Source organism: Anomaloglossus baeobatrachus, unplaced genomic scaffold, assembly GCF_048569485.1.
Source record: "Anomaloglossus baeobatrachus isolate aAnoBae1 unplaced genomic scaffold, aAnoBae1.hap1 Scaffold_2825, whole genome shotgun sequence".
Taxonomy (NCBI): Eukaryota; Metazoa; Chordata; class Amphibia; order Anura; family Aromobatidae; genus Anomaloglossus; species Anomaloglossus baeobatrachus.
This window is the reverse complement of record NW_027442297.1, coordinates 96,017-113,901: the sequence shown is the minus strand read 5'-3', so window position 1 is coordinate 113,901 and position 17,885 is coordinate 96,017. Positions and strand designations below refer to the sequence as shown.

Genomic DNA, 17,885 nt, shown 5'->3' with positions numbered 1-17,885 from the left:
CTTAATTTTTGCTCCTAAAACCTGTGTTAGGTTATTATTGCGTCCGTGCTTGGTTTTTAAAACCGCACGTGTGTGCCTGTTGGTGGCAGCGTACAGGTGCACTGGTGTGCGTTTACCAAACTATTATATAACGCACAAGTGTAGTGTATAATACACGTCAGTCAGCAGTGGCTGATAGTGTCAGAGTTCTTAATTTTTGCTCCTAAAACCTGTGTTAGGTTATTATTGCGTCCGTGCTTGGTTTTTAAAACCGCACGTGTGTGCCTGTTGGTGGCAGCGTACAGGTGCACTGGTGTGCGTTTACCAAACTATTATATAACGCACAAGTGTAGTGTATAATACACGTCAGTCAGCAGTGGCTGATAGTGTCAGAGTTCTTAATTTTTGCTCCTAAAACCTGTGTTAGGTTATTATTGCGTCCGTGCTTGGTTTTTAAAACCGCACGTGTGTGCCTGTTGGTGGCAGCGTACAGGTGCACTGGTGTGCGTTTACCAAACTATTATATAACGCACAAGTGTAGTGTATAATACACGTCAGTCAGCAGTGGCTGATAGTGTCAGAGTTCTTAATTTTTGCTCCTAAAACCTGTGTTAGGTTATTATTGCGTCCGTGCTTGGTTTTTAAAACCGCACGTGTGTGCCTGTTGGTGGCAGCGTACAGGTGCACTGGTGTGCAATTTCCAGAAACTTTGATATAACGCACAAGTAGTGAATATACACGTCAGCAGTGCACAGCATTGCAAAATGCGCAAGGGCATTGGCAAGGAACAAGGAAGTGGACGTGATGGTGGTGCAGGCAGAGGCCGAGGTCGTGGGCAAGCTCTAATTTCGCCACAACAAAGGGCCACATCTAGTCGCTCGCACGTCCTGTCCCAAATTCTTGGGGACCGCAGCAGTACACCGCTCTTGAACCAAGACCAGTGTCAACAGGTTGTTAGTTGGATAGCGGATAATGCTTCCAGTCAGATTGGCACCACCACAAACACTCTGTCTTCCACACGGTCAAGTGTCAGTAGCCGTGATACTGCACCGCACATTTCTGAACCTGATCCTCCTTCCTACCACCAGGCTGAGTACACGTCCTCCTCGGACATTAATGATCCCACACTTGGACACTCGGAAGAGCTGTTCACGTTTCCATTCACACATTCTGGCCTCTCGCCAGCTCATATTGAAGTGGGTCATGAGGAGATCGTCTGTACAGATAGCCAAATATTTGAGCAGCCACGTTCTCACGAAGTTGGCAACGTGTCTCAACAAGTGGTGGACGATGATGAGACACAATTGTCAGCAAGTCAGGAGGAGGAGCAGGGTGCGGAAGAGGAAGACGACGTGGTGGATGATCCAGTAACTGACCCAACCTGGCAGGAGGATATGCAGAGCGAGGACAGCAGTGCACAGGGGGAGGGAGGCGTAGCATCACAACAGGCAGTAAGAAGCAGGGTGGTGGTCCCAGGCAGAAGTCAGGCAACCGTTCCCCGTAACAACACGACGACACAAGGTGCCTGTACAAATGTTAGGTCTTCACGAGTCTGGCAGTTTTTTAAGTTGGATCCAGATGATTCAAAAAAGGCCATTTGCAACACCTGCCGTGCCAGCATCAGCAGGGGTACCAAAACTAGCAGCCTGACCACCACCAGCATGATCAGGCACATGTCAGCCAAGCACCCGACTTTGTGGGAAGTACAACAGAGTCGAGGAGCAGTGCTTGCTGATGTCACTGCTACGTCTTCGCTGGTTGTGCATGCGAGCCAATCCTCTGTCCATGCTGCCTGCGAACAAGCCTCCTCCACTCCTGCACCTGCAGTTGCCTACGCAGAAAGAACACCATCATCAAGCACGTCCTTGTCCCAGCGCAGCGTTCAGTTATCCATTCAGCAAACCTTTGAACGCAGGCGCAAATACACTGCCAACACCCCACATGCCACAGTTCTAAATGCTAACATTTCGCGACTGCTTGCGCTGGAAATGTTGCCTTTTAGGCTGGTGGAGACAGAAGCATTCCGTGACCTGATGGCGGCAGCTGTCCCACGTTACTCGGTCCCCAGCCGCCACTATTTCTCCCGGTGTGCCGTCCCCGCGTTGCATAACCACGTGTCACAAAACATCACACGTGCCCTGAACAACGCTGTTTCACCCAAAGTCCACCTAACCACAGACACGTGGACAAGTGCTTGTGGGCAAGGCCGCTACATCTCGTTGACGGCACACTGGGTTAATATTGTGGAAGCTGGGACCCAGTCTGAGCGAGGGACGGAACACGTCCTTCCCACACCAAGGTTTGCAGGCCCTACCTCAGTCAGTGTTTCACCCACACTCTACAGCTCCGGAATGTCATGCTCTTCAGCCTCCTCCTCCTCCTGCGCATCCTCATCCACTGTGCCCTCCACACCAGTCACAAGCTGGAAGCACTGCAGCACTGCCTCGGCGAAGCGGCAACAGGCTGTGCTGAAGCTAATCTGCATAGGTGACAAACCCCACAATGCAGAAGAGCTGTGGACAGCTCTGAAACAGCAGGCAGATCACTGGCTCACACCTCTGAACCTAAAGCCAGGAAAGGTCGTTTGTGACAATGGCCGGAACCTGGTGGCGGCTTTGAGGCGAGGCCAGCTGACACATGTTCCATGCGTGGCCCATGTGCTCAACCTCGTGGTTCAGCGGTTTATAAAGTCATACCCAGAGCTGTCTGATCTGCTGGTAAAAGTTCGCCGCCTGTCTGCACATTTTCGAAAGTCACCTACTGCTTCAGCCGGCCTTGCCGGCTTTCAGCGCCGTTTGCATCTTCCGGCTCACAGACTGGTGTGTGATGTCCCCACGCGTTGGAATTCAACTCTGCACATGTTGGTCAGGATATGTGAGCAGAAGAGGGCAGTTGTTGAGTACCTGCATCACCTAAGCCGTCGGGAAATGGGTCAAACTCCACACATAACACCTGAGGAGTGGAGATGGATGTCAGACCTATGTACCATCCTCCAAAACTTTGAGGACTCCACCAAGATGGTGAGTGGTGATGACGCCATTATTAGCGTCACCATACCGCTACTCTGCCTTCTAAAACGGTCCCTTTTGAAAAACAAACATGATGCATTGCAGGCGGAGCGCGATGAGTTGCAGCAAGAAACAGTAGTGGGTGTGGGTGATAACACACAGCCCAGCCTCGTCTCATCACAACGTGCAGTGGAGGACTATGACGAGGAGGAGGATGAAGACATGGAGCAACTCTCCGGCCAAATTGAGGATATGACATGCACACCAGTCATATCCTCGATTCAGCGTGGCTGGCCAGAGGACAGGGTAGATGAGGAGGAGGAGGAGGAGGAGGAGGAGGAGGACAGCATGTTCAGTCATCTTGTTGGTCAGGCTACTGAAGTCCTGGCTGTTAAGAGTCTGGCGCACATGGCTGACTTTATGGTAAGCTGCCTGTCTCGTGACCCTCGCGTTAAGAACATCTTGGCCGACAATCATTACTGGTTGGTAACACTGTTAGACCCACGCTACAAGGAGAACTTTTTGTCTCTTATTCCCGTGGATGAGAGGTCAACCAAAATGCAGCAGTTTCGGAAGGCCATACTCACGGAAGTAGGCAAAGCATTCCCCTCACAAAACGCTAGCGGCATAGGTCAGGAATCAGTGGACAACCGAGGCGTACAGCCGAGAGAGGCACAAGTCCAATCCGCCAGAGGTAGGGGAACAGTCTTTAAGATGTGGGACAGTTTTCTCAGCCCCTCACGTACCACAGCCCCTGAGGTGCGGGGTAGTGCCACAAGAAATCCTAAGTTTGCCCAGATGCTGAAGGAGTACCTTGCAGATCGAACAACTGTACTCCGACATTCCTCTGTGCCTTACAATTATTGGGTATCCAAGCTGGACACGTGGCATGAATTGGCTCTCTACGCCTTGGAAGTCCTGGCCTGCCCTGCTGCTAGCGTTTTGTCAGAGCGTGTTTTTAGTGCCGCAGGTGGAATCATTACAGATAAACGCACCCGCCTGTCAACTGAAAATGCTGACAGGCTGACTCTGATAAAGATGAACAAGGGTTGGATTGGGCCAGACTTCACCACACCACCAGCAAATGAGAGCGGAATTTAAAGTTTGCCATGTACCTCCACTCACCCATGGGTACACTTCTCGACTTTGGATAATCGCTGGACTGCTCCTCCTTCTCCTCATGCGCCATCATGATGACCGTTACAATAGTTAGGTCTTTGTTTCAGGTATACCCCCAGTGGTAAATTTTTTCGCCCATTCTTTGCAGAATGGACATTACAACGACAGGAGACCCGCTCCTTTGCAATGGGAACAATGTTTTGAGGCCCTCATGCACGTCTCTACCCAGGGACAACGTGTAGCCTCCCAATTTTTGGCTGCCCTGCCTAAGGGCTATACTGAAATACACCCACTTCCTTAAAATGGACACTTAATGTTTTGAGGCCCTCATGCACGTCTCTACCCAGGGACAATGTGGAGCCTCCCAATTTTTGGCTGCCCTGGCAAAGGGCTATACTGAAATAGACCCACTTCCTTACAATGGGCACTTCAGGTTTAAAGGCCATCATGCACGTCTCTACCCAGGGACAATGTGGAGCCTCCCAATTTTTGGCTGCCCTGCCTAAGGGCTATACTATAATACACCCACTTCCTGACAATGGACACTTAATGTTTTGAGGCCCTCATGCACGTCTCTACCCAGGGACAATGTGGAGCCTCCCAATTTTTGGCTGCCCTGGCAAAGGGCTATACTGAAATAGACCCACTTCCTTACAATGGGCACTTCAGGTTTAAAGGCCATCATGCACGTCTCTACCCAGGGACAATGTGGAGCCTCCCAATTTTTGGCTGCCCTGCCTAAGGGCTATACTGAAATACACCCACTTCCTTAAAATGGACACTTAATGTTTTGAGGCCCTCATGCACGTCTCTACCCAGGGACAACGTGTAGCCTCCCAATTTTTGGCTGCCCTGCCTAAGGGCTATACTGAAATACACCCACTTCCTTAAAATGGACACTTAATGTTTTGAGGCCCTCATGCACGTCTCTACCCAGGGACAATGTGGAGCCTCCCAATTTTTGGCTGCCCTGGCAAAGGGCTATACTGAAATAGACCCACTTCCTTACAATGGGCACTTCAGGTTTAAAGGCCATCATGCACGTCTCTATCCAGGGACAATGTGGAGCCTCCCAATTTTTGGCTGCCCTGCCTAAGGGCTATACTGAAATACACCCACTTCCTTAAAATGGACACTTAATGTTTTGAGGCCCTCATGCACGTCTCTACCCAGGGACAATGTGGAGCCTCCCAATTTTTGGCTGCCCTGGCAAAGGGCTATACTGAAATAGACCCACTTCCTTACAATGGGCACTTCAGGTTTAAAGGCCATCATGCACGTCTCTATCCAGGGACAATGTGGAGCCTCCCAATTTTTGGCTGCCCTGCCTAAGGGCTATACTGAAATACACCCACTTCCTTAAAATGGACACTTAATGTTTTGAGGCCCTCATGCACGTCTCTACCCAGGGACAATGTGGAGCCTCCCAATTTTTGGCTGCCCTGCCTAAGGGCTATACTGAAATACACCCACTTCCTTAAAATGGACACTTAATGTTTTGAGGCCCTCATGCACGTCTCTACCCAGGGACAATGTGGAGCCTCCCAATTTTTGGCTGCCCTGGCAAAGGGCTATACTGAAATAGACCCACTTCCTTACAATGGGCACTTCAGGTTTAAAGGCCATCATGCACGTCTCTACCCAGGGACAATGTGGAGCCTCCCAATTTTTGGCTGCCCTGCCTAAGGGCTATACTATAATACACCCACTTCCTGACAATGGACACTTAATGTTTTGAGGCCCTCATGCACGTCTGTATGCAGGGGCATTGGTGAACCTCACAATTTAGGACTGCCCTGGCAAAGGAAAATACTACAAAGACTCACTTCCTCAAAATGGGCACATTAGACTCAAGAGGCCTTCATGTACGTCTCTTCTCAGGGACATCGGAGTGCCACACAATGTTTTCACGTAAAATCTTTCATGTATTGATCTCAAAAAGTAACATACACCAGATCTATCTCACTATTGGGTATGTGCCCTTAACATTTCCGCCATGAAAAATCATTTTGGGGTCATTTTGGAAGGTTTTCTGGTGAGTCCGTAAAAATGGCGTAAAACGCGGACAAAATTGTTCACAGCTGTGACTTTTGAGTGATAAATGCTTCAAGGGGTCTTCCCCATGCTGTTGCCATGTCATTTGAGCACTCTTCTGAGACTTTTGTGACATTTTTAGGGTTTCTCCATGCTGCCGGGAGGTCATTTCACAAAAATACTCGGGTCTCCCATAGGATAACATTGGGCTCGTTGCTCGGGCCGAGTACACGAGTATCTTGGGAGGCTCGGCCCGAGCTTCGAGCACCCGAGCTTTTTAGTACTCGCTCATCACTATTCATCACCCATGACTGTCCCCAATTGAGCTCAGAAGCTCAATGTCTATCATGACCTCTCTTTTAGAATGTCCAAGAGCAAGCAAACTATTCCTCCAGGAGAGGGCGCCAACAGACTACTAAAGAGATCATCATTACTCAAAGAAAACCCCAAAAACCAATGCATGATAGGAATAAACAGGTAACTTTCTTTGGAGTGGAAGCGGAGAGATCGCACCAGATGCCAATTCTAGATGTTATCACACCTGTGGTCACTGCAGCAGCAGGTGAATCCACTTTGTCCAAAAGGGATCTATTCCATTCAATTGCAAATGATCTAGATAAGACAGAGAACTGCAGCACGGGGACATAGCCGAGTTGGTCAGGTTGAGTGGTGATGAGTTTGCTATTTGGATGAATAAAGAAAGTCAAAAGTGTGAAAGATAAAAAACAAAAGGAGGAAGTGTGAAAAGTGAATGGGCCAAATTGAGGTGCATATGAAGACGTATGCTTTCTTCCAATTCATTAAATCGGGCTAATATGAATCAGGTGAATTGAGTTCTGCTTTTGGAAACTGGGTTAAGAAGGGGTGCACCGTTCCTGGAGGTACTGCAATACCAGGTCAATGCGTGGAGTGGACAGAGCAAGCTCTTTTTCCATCTCCCTGTTCTAAAAATCCATTTAATATATGGTCCCCAGATAGGGGACGTATCAGATATTAAACTGATAAGAACAGATACTACACTTGATCTTAGCCAAAAGGCCGAGAAGCGATAACCAGAATTGGTTTGGGCCTCGAGTGGCACCCTGGCCTATGCCGGACACATCTTAGGGAGAGAGAGCGAGAGGGAGACAAACCCACGCCTACACAAGACATTTTGTCACCCAAGCCAACCCTTGAAAAGGCTGCTTTGCAGAGCCAAAACAAGAAGAATGGTGCGTTTTGCAGCCGCCGCCCACTGCAATGAATCTGAATAACTCCTCCTTTAGGGCGCAAGCAACTCCCCTCCCCCTTGCAGTCTTTCCAATTCACGATACAAAAAGACGGACAGGACAGGTTGCCTGACTTTCCGTCACTGCCACCCTTTGCCATCCTTACCCGTAGAAAGCCCTTTCATCATCCCCAAACCCTAATCTTTTCCCTTTCCTTCCCAGCCCCCAAACCCTGCCCTCTGTACCTTTCTCACCACCCGCTTCCCTTCTCCTGTCATCCCCCTACCACCCGGGAAAAAAAGAGATTGCCCCCTCCTTCCACTAGCCCACCCTCCCACCCAAAGAACAACTTCTTCTGCGCAGCTTGTTTTCTAGGCAGCAGCGCTATTGTGATGTCATCGGGGGGCATTGTGACAAGCCGCCAGTGTTCCGTCTCTTCATGTTGTGCACAGTTCAAACGGAAAATACATCAACAGGCAGACTACAGAAAAGCTTACTATCAAAGGTTAGAGGGGGGCTTTCTCAGAGGGCTTTTTACAGTTTTTCTATTCCCAATTAGCCGTTTAAGTGTACTTATTGAAAGTAGTAATTCTTTCATAGGCCGCCCTTTCTTAGTATTTGACGTTCCTTATATTGCGGTATGAGGCTTCGCAGTAGGTTGCAAACATTCATCACCCATGACTGTCCCCAATTGAGCTCAGAAGCTCAATGTCTATCATGACCTCTCTTTTAGAATGTCCAAGAGCAAGCAAACTATTCCTCCAGGAGAGGGCGCCAACAGACTACTAAAGAGATCATCATTACTCAAAGAAAACCCCAAAAACCAATGCATGATAGGAATAAACAGGTAACTTTCTTTGGAGTGGAAGCGGAGAGATCGCACCAGATGCCAATTCTAGATGTTATCACACCTGTGGTCACTACAGCAGCAGGTGAATCCACTTTGTCCAAAAGGGATCTATTCCATTCAATTGCAAATGATCTAGATAAGACAGAGAACTGCAGCACGGGGACATAGCCGAGTTGGTCAGGTTGAGTGGTGATGAGTTTGCTATTTGGATGAATAAAGAAAGTCAAAAGTGTGAAAGATAAAAAACAAAAGGAGGAAGTGTGAAAAGTGAATGGGCCAAATTGAGGTGCATATGAAGACGTATGCTTTCTTCCAATTCATTAAATCGGGCTAATATGAATCAGGTGAATTGAGTTCTGCTTTTGGAAACTGGGTTAAGAAGGGGTGCACCGTTCCTGGAGGTACTGCAATACCAGGTCAATGCGTGGAGTGGACAGAGCAAGCTCTTTTTCCATCTCCCTGTTCTAAAAATCCATTTAATATATGGTCCCCAGATAGGGGACGTATCAGATATTAAACTGATAAGAACAGATACTACACTTGATCTTAGCCAAAAGGCCGAGAAGCGATAACCAGAATTGGTTTGGGCCTCGAGTGGCACCCTGGCCTATGCCGGACACATCTTAGGGAGAGAGAGCGAGAGGGAGACAAACCCACGCCTACACAAGACATTTTGTCACCCAAGCCAACCCTTGAAAAGGCTGCTTTGCAGAGCCAAAACAAGAAGAATGGTGCGTTTTGCAGCCGCCGCCCACTGCAATGAATCTGAATAACTCCTCCTTTAGGGCGCAAGCAACTCCCCTCCCCCTTGCAGTCTTTCCAATTCACGATACAAAAAGACGGACAGGACAGGTTGCCTGACTTTCCGTCACTGCCACCCTTTGCCATCCTTACCCGTAGAAAGCCCTTTCATCATCCCCAAACCCTAATCTTTTCCCTTTCCTTCCCAGCCCCCAAACCCTGCCCTCTGTACCTTTCTCACCACCCGCTTCCCTTCTCCTGTCATCCCCCTACCACCCGGGAAAAAAAGAGATTGCCCCCTCCTTCCACTAGCCCACCCTCCCACCCAAAGAACAACTTCTTCTGCGCAGCTTGTTTTCTAGGCAGCAGCGCTATTGTGATGTCATCGGGGGGCATTGTGACAAGCCGCCAGTGTTCCGTCTCTTCATGTTGTGCACAGTTCAAACGGAAAATACATCAACAGGCAGACTACAGAAAAGCTTACTATCAAAGGTTAGAGGGGGGCTTTCTCAGAGGGCTTTTTACAGTTTTTCTATTCCCAATTAGCCGTTTAAGTGTACTTATTGAAAGTAGTAATTCTTTCATAGGCCGCCCTTTCTTAGTATTTGACGTTCCTTATATTGCGGTATGAGGCTTCGCAGTAGGTTGCAAACATTCATCACCCATGACTGTCCCCAATTGAGCTCAGAAGCTCAATGTCTATCATGACCTCTCTTTTAGAATGTCCAAGAGCAAGCAAACTATTCCTCCAGGAGAGGGCGCCAACAGACTACTAAAGAGATCATCATTACTCAAAGAAAACCCCAAAAACCAATGCATGATAGGAATAAACAGGTAACTTTCTTTGGAGTGGAAGCGGAGAGATCGCACCAGATGCCAATTCTAGATGTTATCACACCTGTGGTCACTGCAGCAGCAGGTGAATCCACTTTGTCCAAAAGGGATCTATTCCATTCAATTGCAAATGATCTAGATAAGACAGAGAACTGCAGCACGGGGACATAGCCGAGTTGGTCAGGTTGAGTGGTGATGAGTTTGCTATTTGGATGAATAAAGAAAGTCAAAAGTGTGAAAGATAAAAAACAAAAGGAGGAAGTGTGAAAAGTGAATGGGCCAAATTGAGGTGCATATGAAGACGTATGCTTTCTTCCAATTCATTAAATCGGGCTAATATGAATCAGGTGAATTGAGTTCTGCTTTTGGAAACTGGGTTAAGAAGGGGTGCACCGTTCCTGGAGGTACTGCAATACCAGGTCAATGCGTGGAGTGGACAGAGCAAGCTCTTTTTCCATCTCCCTGTTCTAAAAATCCATTTAATATATGGTCCCCAGATAGGGGACGTATCAGATATTAAACTGATAAGAACAGATACTACACTTGATCTTAGCCAAAAGGCCGAGAAGCGATAACCAGAATTGGTTTGGGCCTCGAGTGGCACCCTGGCCTATGCCGGACACATCTTAGGGAGAGAGAGCGAGAGGGAGACAAACCCACGCCTACACAAGACATTTTGTCACCCAAGCCAACCCTTGAAAAGGCTGCTTTGCAGAGCCAAAACAAGAAGAATGGTGCGTTTTGCAGCCGCCGCCCACTGCAATGAATCTGAATAACTCCTCCTTTAGGGCGCAAGCAACTCCCCTCCCCCTTGCAGTCTTTCCAATTCACGATACAAAAAGACGGACAGGACAGGTTGCCTGACTTTCCGTCACTGCCACCCTTTGCCATCCTTACCCGTAGAAAGCCCTTTCATCATCCCCAAACCCTAATCTTTTCCCTTTCCTTCCCAGCCCCCAAACCCTGCCCTCTGTACCTTTCTCACCACCCGCTTCCCTTCTCCTGTCATCCCCCTACCACCCGGGAAAAAAAGAGATTGCCCCCTCCTTCCACTAGCCCACCCTCCCACCCAAAGAACAACTTCTTCTGCGCAGCTTGTTTTCTAGGCAGCAGCGCTATTGTGATGTCATCGGGGGGCATTGTGACAAGCCGCCAGTGTTCCGTCTCTTCATGTTGTGCACAGTTCAAACGGAAAATACATCAACAGGCAGACTACAGAAAAGCTTACTATCAAAGGTTAGAGGGGGGCTTTCTCAGAGGGCTTTTTACAGTTTTTCTATTCCCAATTAGCCGTTTAAGTGTACTTATTGAAAGTAGTAATTCTTTCATAGGCCGCCCTTTCTTAGTATTTGACGTTCCTTATATTGCGGTATGAGGCTTCGCAGTAGGTTGCAAACATTCATCACCCATGACTGTCCCCAATTGAGCTCAGAAGCTCAATGTCTATCATGACCTCTCTTTTAGAATGTCCAAGAGCAAGCAAACTATTCCTCCAGGAGAGGGCGCCAACAGACTACTAAAGAGATCATCATTACTCAAAGAAAACCCCAAAAACCAATGCATGATAGGAATAAACAGGTAACTTTCTTTGGAGTGGAAGCGGAGAGATCGCACCAGATGCCAATTCTAGATGTTATCACACCTGTGGTCACTGCAGCAGCAGGTGAATCCACTTTGTCCAAAAGGGATCTATTCCATTCAATTGCAAATGATCTAGATAAGACAGAGAACTGCAGCACGGGGACATAGCCGAGTTGGTCAGGTTGAGTGGTGATGAGTTTGCTATTTGGATGAATAAAGAAAGTCAAAAGTGTGAAAGATAAAAAACAAAAGGAGGAAGTGTGAAAAGTGAATGGGCCAAATTGAGGTGCATATGAAGACGTATGCTTTCTTCCAATTCATTAAATCGGGCTAATATGAATCAGGTGAATTGAGTTCTGCTTTTGGAAACTGGGTTAAGAAGGGGTGCACCGTTCCTGGAGGTACTGCAATACCAGGTCAATGCGTGGAGTGGACAGAGCAAGCTCTTTTTCCATCTCCCTGTTCTAAAAATCCATTTAATATATGGTCCCCAGATAGGGGACGTATCAGATATTAAACTGATAAGAACAGATACTACACTTGATCTTAGCCAAAAGGCCGAGAAGCGATAACCAGAATTGGTTTGGGCCTCGAGTGGCACCCTGGCCTATGCCGGACACATCTTAGGGAGAGAGAGCGAGAGGGAGACAAACCCACGCCTACACAAGACATTTTGTCACCCAAGCCAACCCTTGAAAAGGCTGCTTTGCAGAGCCAAAACAAGAAGAATGGTGCGTTTTGCAGCCGCCGCCCACTGCAATGAATCTGAATAACTCCTCCTTTAGGGCGCAAGCAACTCCCCTCCCCCTTGCAGTCTTTCCAATTCACGATACAAAAAGACGGACAGGACAGGTTGCCTGACTTTCCGTCACTGCCACCCTTTGCCATCCTTACCCGTAGAAAGCCCTTTCATCATCCCCAAACCCTAATCTTTTCCCTTTCCTTCCCAGCCCCCAAACCCTGCCCTCTGTACCTTTCTCACCACCCGCTTCCCTTCTCCTGTCATCCCCCTACCACCCGGGAAAAAAAGAGATTGCCCCCTCCTTCCACTAGCCCACCCTCCCACCCAAAGAACAACTTCTTCTGCGCAGCTTGTTTTCTAGGCAGCAGCGCTATTGTGATGTCATCGGGGGGCATTGTGACAAGCCGCCAGTGTTCCGTCTCTTCATGTTGTGCACAGTTCAAACGGAAAATACATCAACAGGCAGACTACAGAAAAGCTTACTATCAAAGGTTAGAGGGGGGCTTTCTCAGAGGGCTTTTTACAGTTTTTCTATTCCCAATTAGCCGTTTAAGTGTACTTATTGAAAGTAGTAATTCTTTCATAGGCCGCCCTTTCTTAGTATTTGACGTTCCTTATATTGCGGTATGAGGCTTCGCAGTAGGTTGCAAACATTCATCACCCATGACTGTCCCCAATTGAGCTCAGAAGCTCAATGTCTATCATGACCTCTCTTTTAGAATGTCCAAGAGCAAGCAAACTATTCCTCCAGGAGAGGGCGCCAACAGACTACTAAAGAGATCATCATTACTCAAAGAAAACCCCAAAAACCAATGCATGATAGGAATAAACAGGTAACTTTCTTTGGAGTGGAAGCGGAGAGATCGCACCAGATGCCAATTCTAGATGTTATCACACCTGTGGTCACTGCAGCAGCAGGTGAATCCACTTTGTCCAAAAGGGATCTATTCCATTCAATTGCAAATGATCTAGATAAGACAGAGAACTGCAGCACGGGGACATAGCCGAGTTGGTCAGGTTGAGTGGTGATGAGTTTGCTATTTGGATGAATAAAGAAAGTCAAAAGTGTGAAAGATAAAAAACAAAAGGAGGAAGTGTGAAAAGTGAATGGGCCAAATTGAGGTGCATATGAAGACGTATGCTTTCTTCCAATTCATTAAATCGGGCTAATATGAATCAGGTGAATTGAGTTCTGCTTTTGGAAACTGGGTTAAGAAGGGGTGCACCGTTCCTGGAGGTACTGCAATACCAGGTCAATGCGTGGAGTGGACAGAGCAAGCTCTTTTTCCATCTCCCTGTTCTAAAAATCCATTTAATATATGGTCCCCAGATAGGGGACGTATCAGATATTAAACTGATAAGAACAGATACTACACTTGATCTTAGCCAAAAGGCCGAGAAGCGATAACCAGAATTGGTTTGGGCCTCGAGTGGCACCCTGGCCTATGCCGGACACATCTTAGGGAGAGAGAGCGAGAGGGAGACAAACCCACGCCTACACAAGACATTTTGTCACCCAAGCCAACCCTTGAAAAGGCTGCTTTGCAGAGCCAAAACAAGAAGAATGGTGCGTTTTGCAGCCGCCGCCCACTGCAATGAATCTGAATAACTCCTCCTTTAGGGCGCAAGCAACTCCCCTCCCCCTTGCAGTCTTTCCAATTCACGATACAAAAAGACGGACAGGACAGGTTGCCTGACTTTCCGTCACTGCCACCCTTTGCCATCCTTACCCGTAGAAAGCCCTTTCATCATCCCCAAACCCTAATCTTTTCCCTTTCCTTCCCAGCCCCCAAACCCTGCCCTCTGTACCTTTCTCACCACCCGCTTCCCTTCTCCTGTCATCCCCCTACCACCCGGGAAAAAAAGAGATTGCCCCCTCCTTCCACTAGCCCACCCTCCCACCCAAAGAACAACTTCTTCTGCGCAGCTTGTTTTCTAGGCAGCAGCGCTATTGTGATGTCATCGGGGGGCATTGTGACAAGCCGCCAGTGTTCCGTCTCTTCATGTTGTGCACAGTTCAAACGGAAAATACATCAACAGGCAGACTACAGAAAAGCTTACTATCAAAGGTTAGAGGGGGGCTTTCTCAGAGGGCTTTTTACAGTTTTTCTATTCCCAATTAGCCGTTTAAGTGTACTTATTGAAAGTAGTAATTCTTTCATAGGCCGCCCTTTCTTAGTATTTGACGTTCCTTATATTGCGGTATGAGGCTTCGCAGTAGGTTGCAAACATTCATCACCCATGACTGTCCCCAATTGAGCTCAGAAGCTCAATGTCTATCATGACCTCTCTTTTAGAATGTCCAAGAGCAAGCAAACTATTCCTCCAGGAGAGGGCGCCAACAGACTACTAAAGAGATCATCATTACTCAAAGAAAACCCCAAAAACCAATGCATGATAGGAATAAACAGGTAACTTTCTTTGGAGTGGAAGCGGAGAGATCGCACCAGATGCCAATTCTAGATGTTATCACACCTGTGGTCACTGCAGCAGCAGGTGAATCCACTTTGTCCAAAAGGGATCTATTCCATTCAATTGCAAATGATCTAGATAAGACAGAGAACTGCAGCACGGGGACATAGCCGAGTTGGTCAGGTTGAGTGGTGATGAGTTTGCTATTTGGATGAATAAAGAAAGTCAAAAGTGTGAAAGATAAAAAACAAAAGGAGGAAGTGTGAAAAGTGAATGGGCCAAATTGAGGTGCATATGAAGACGTATGCTTTCTTCCAATTCATTAAATCGGGCTAATATGAATCAGGTGAATTGAGTTCTGCTTTTGGAAACTGGGTTAAGAAGGGGTGCACCGTTCCTGGAGGTACTGCAATACCAGGTCAATGCGTGGAGTGGACAGAGCAAGCTCTTTTTCCATCTCCCTGTTCTAAAAATCCATTTAATATATGGTCCCCAGATAGGGGACGTATCAGATATTAAACTGATAAGAACAGATACTACACTTGATCTTAGCCAAAAGGCCGAGAAGCGATAACCAGAATTGGTTTGGGCCTCGAGTGGCACCCTGGCCTATGCCGGACACATCTTAGGGAGAGAGAGCGAGAGGGAGACAAACCCACGCCTACACAAGACATTTTGTCACCCAAGCCAACCCTTGAAAAGGCTGCTTTGCAGAGCCAAAACAAGAAGAATGGTGCGTTTTGCAGCCGCCGCCCACTGCAATGAATCTGAATAACTCCTCCTTTAGGGCGCAAGCAACTCCCCTCCCCCTTGCAGTCTTTCCAATTCACGATACAAAAAGACGGACAGGACAGGTTGCCTGACTTTCCGTCACTGCCACCCTTTGCCATCCTTACCCGTAGAAAGCCCTTTCATCATCCCCAAACCCTAATCTTTTCCCTTTCCTTCCCAGCCCCCAAACCCTGCCCTCTGTACCTTTCTCACCACCCGCTTCCCTTCTCCTGTCATCCCCCTACCACCCGGGAAAAAAAGAGATTGCCCCCTCCTTCCACTAGCCCACCCTCCCACCCAAAGAACAACTTCTTCTGCGCAGCTTGTTTTCTAGGCAGCAGCGCTATTGTGATGTCATCGGGGGGCATTGTGACAAGCCGCCAGTGTTCCGTCTCTTCATGTTGTGCACAGTTCAAACGGAAAATACATCAACAGGCAGACTACAGAAAAGCTTACTATCAAAGGTTAGAGGGGGGCTTTCTCAGAGGGCTTTTTACAGTTTTTCTATTCCCAATTAGCCGTTTAAGTGTACTTATTGAAAGTAGTAATTCTTTCATAGGCCGCCCTTTCTTAGTATTTGACGTTCCTTATATTGCGGTATGAGGCTTCGCAGTAGGTTGCAAACATTCATCACCCATGACTGTCCCCAATTGAGCTCAGAAGCTCAATGTCTATCATGACCTCTCTTTTAGAATGTCCAAGAGCAAGCAAACTATTCCTCCAGGAGAGGGCGCCAACAGACTACTAAAGAGATCATCATTACTCAAAGAAAACCCCAAAAACCAATGCATGATAGGAATAAACAGGTAACTTTCTTTGGAGTGGAAGCGGAGAGATCGCACCAGATGCCAATTCTAGATGTTATCACACCTGTGGTCACTGCAGCAGCAGGTGAATCCACTTTGTCCAAAAGGGATCTATTCCATTCAATTGCAAATGATCTAGATAAGACAGAGAACTGCAGCACGGGGACATAGCCGAGTTGGTCAGGTTGAGTGGTGATGAGTTTGCTATTTGGATGAATAAAGAAAGTCAAAAGTGTGAAAGATAAAAAACAAAAGGAGGAAGTGTGAAAAGTGAATGGGCCAAATTGAGGTGCATATGAAGACGTATGCTTTCTTCCAATTCATTAAATCGGGCTAATATGAATCAGGTGAATTGAGTTCTGCTTTTGGAAACTGGGTTAAGAAGGGGTGCACCGTTCCTGGAGGTACTGCAATACCAGGTCAATGCGTGGAGTGGACAGAGCAAGCTCTTTTTCCATCTCCCTGTTCTAAAAATCCATTTAATATATGGTCCCCAGATAGGGGACGTATCAGATATTAAACTGATAAGAACAGATACTACACTTGATCTTAGCCAAAAGGCCGAGAAGCGATAACCAGAATTGGTTTGGGCCTCGAGTGGCACCCTGGCCTATGCCGGACACATCTTAGGGAGAGAGAGCGAGAGGGAGACAAACCCACGCCTACACAAGACATTTTGTCACCCAAGCCAACCCTTGAAAAGGCTGCTTTGCAGAGCCAAAACAAGAAGAATGGTGCGTTTTGCAGCCGCCGCCCACTGCAATGAATCTGAATAACTCCTCCTTTAGGGCGCAAGCAACTCCCCTCCCCCTTGCAGTCTTTCCAATTCACGATACAAAAAGACGGACAGGACAGGTTGCCTGACTTTCCGTCACTGCCACCCTTTGCCATCCTTACCCGTAGAAAGCCCTTTCATCATCCCCAAACCCTAATCTTTTCCCTTTCCTTCCCAGCCCCCAAACCCTGCCCTCTGTACCTTTCTCACCACCCGCTTCCCTTCTCCTGTCATCCCCCTACCACCCGGGAAAAAAAGAGATTGCCCCCTCCTTCCACTAGCCCACCCTCCCACCCAAAGAACAACTTCTTCTGCGCAGCTTGTTTTCTAGGCAGCAGCGCTATTGTGATGTCATCGGGGGGCATTGTGACAAGCCGCCAGTGTTCCGTCTCTTCATGTTGTGCACAGTTCAAACGGAAAATACATCAACAGGCAGACTACAGAAAAGCTTACTATCAAAGGTTAGAGGGGGGCTTTCTCAGAGGGCTTTTTACAGTTTTTCTATTCCCAATTAGCCGTTTAAGTGTACTTATTGAAAGTAGTAATTCTTTCATAGGCCGCCCTTTCTTAGTATTTGACGTTCCTTATATTGCGGTATGAGGCTTCGCAGTAGGTTGCAAACATTCATCACCCATGACTGTCCCCAATTGAGCTCAGAAGCTCAATGTCTATCATGACCTCTCTTTTAGAATGTCCAAGAGCAAGCAAACTATTCCTCCAGGAGAGGGCGCCAACAGACTACTAAAGAGATCATCATTACTCAAAGAAAACCCCAAAAACCAATGCATGATAGGAATAAACAGGTAACTTTCTTTGGAGTGGAAGCGGAGAGATCGCACCAGATGCCAATTCTAGATGTTATCACACCTGTGGTCACTGCAGCAGCAGGTGAATCCACTTTGTCCAAAAGGGATCTATTCCATTCAATTGCAAATGATCTAGATAAGACAGAGAACTGCAGCACGGGGACATAGCCGAGTTGGTCAGGTTGAGTGGTGATGAGTTTGCTATTTGGATGAATAAAG

The 17,885-nt window shown here is 47.6% G+C and overlaps 7 non-coding genes across 7 annotated transcripts; all 7 read right to left on the bottom strand.

The window, feature by feature from the left end:
* Window positions 1-6,999: 6,999 nt before the first annotated feature.
* On the bottom strand, window positions 7,000-7,190 carry LOC142266159 (U2 spliceosomal RNA). The gene has a single exon (XR_012732299.1). It is a non-coding gene; the product is annotated as a U2 spliceosomal RNA (small nuclear RNA).
* A 1,387-nt stretch (window positions 7,191-8,577) lies between these two features.
* On the bottom strand, window positions 8,578-8,768 carry LOC142266158 (U2 spliceosomal RNA). The gene has a single exon (XR_012732298.1). It is a non-coding gene; the product is annotated as a U2 spliceosomal RNA (small nuclear RNA).
* A 1,387-nt stretch (window positions 8,769-10,155) lies between these two features.
* LOC142266157 (U2 spliceosomal RNA) lies at window positions 10,156-10,346 on the bottom strand. Its single transcript, XR_012732297.1, has one exon. It is a non-coding gene; the product is annotated as a U2 spliceosomal RNA (small nuclear RNA).
* A 1,387-nt stretch (window positions 10,347-11,733) lies between these two features.
* LOC142266156 (U2 spliceosomal RNA) lies at window positions 11,734-11,924 on the bottom strand. The gene has a single exon (XR_012732296.1). It is a non-coding gene; the product is annotated as a U2 spliceosomal RNA (small nuclear RNA).
* A 1,387-nt stretch (window positions 11,925-13,311) lies between these two features.
* Window positions 13,312-13,502, bottom strand: LOC142266155 (U2 spliceosomal RNA). Its single transcript, XR_012732295.1, has one exon. It is a non-coding gene; the product is annotated as a U2 spliceosomal RNA (small nuclear RNA).
* A 1,387-nt stretch (window positions 13,503-14,889) lies between these two features.
* Window positions 14,890-15,080, bottom strand: LOC142266154 (U2 spliceosomal RNA). Its single transcript, XR_012732294.1, has one exon. It is a non-coding gene; the product is annotated as a U2 spliceosomal RNA (small nuclear RNA).
* Window positions 15,081-16,467: 1,387 nt separating this feature from the next.
* On the bottom strand, window positions 16,468-16,658 carry LOC142266153 (U2 spliceosomal RNA). Its single transcript, XR_012732293.1, has one exon. It is a non-coding gene; the product is annotated as a U2 spliceosomal RNA (small nuclear RNA).
* Between the last annotated feature and the right edge of the window lie 1,227 nt (window positions 16,659-17,885).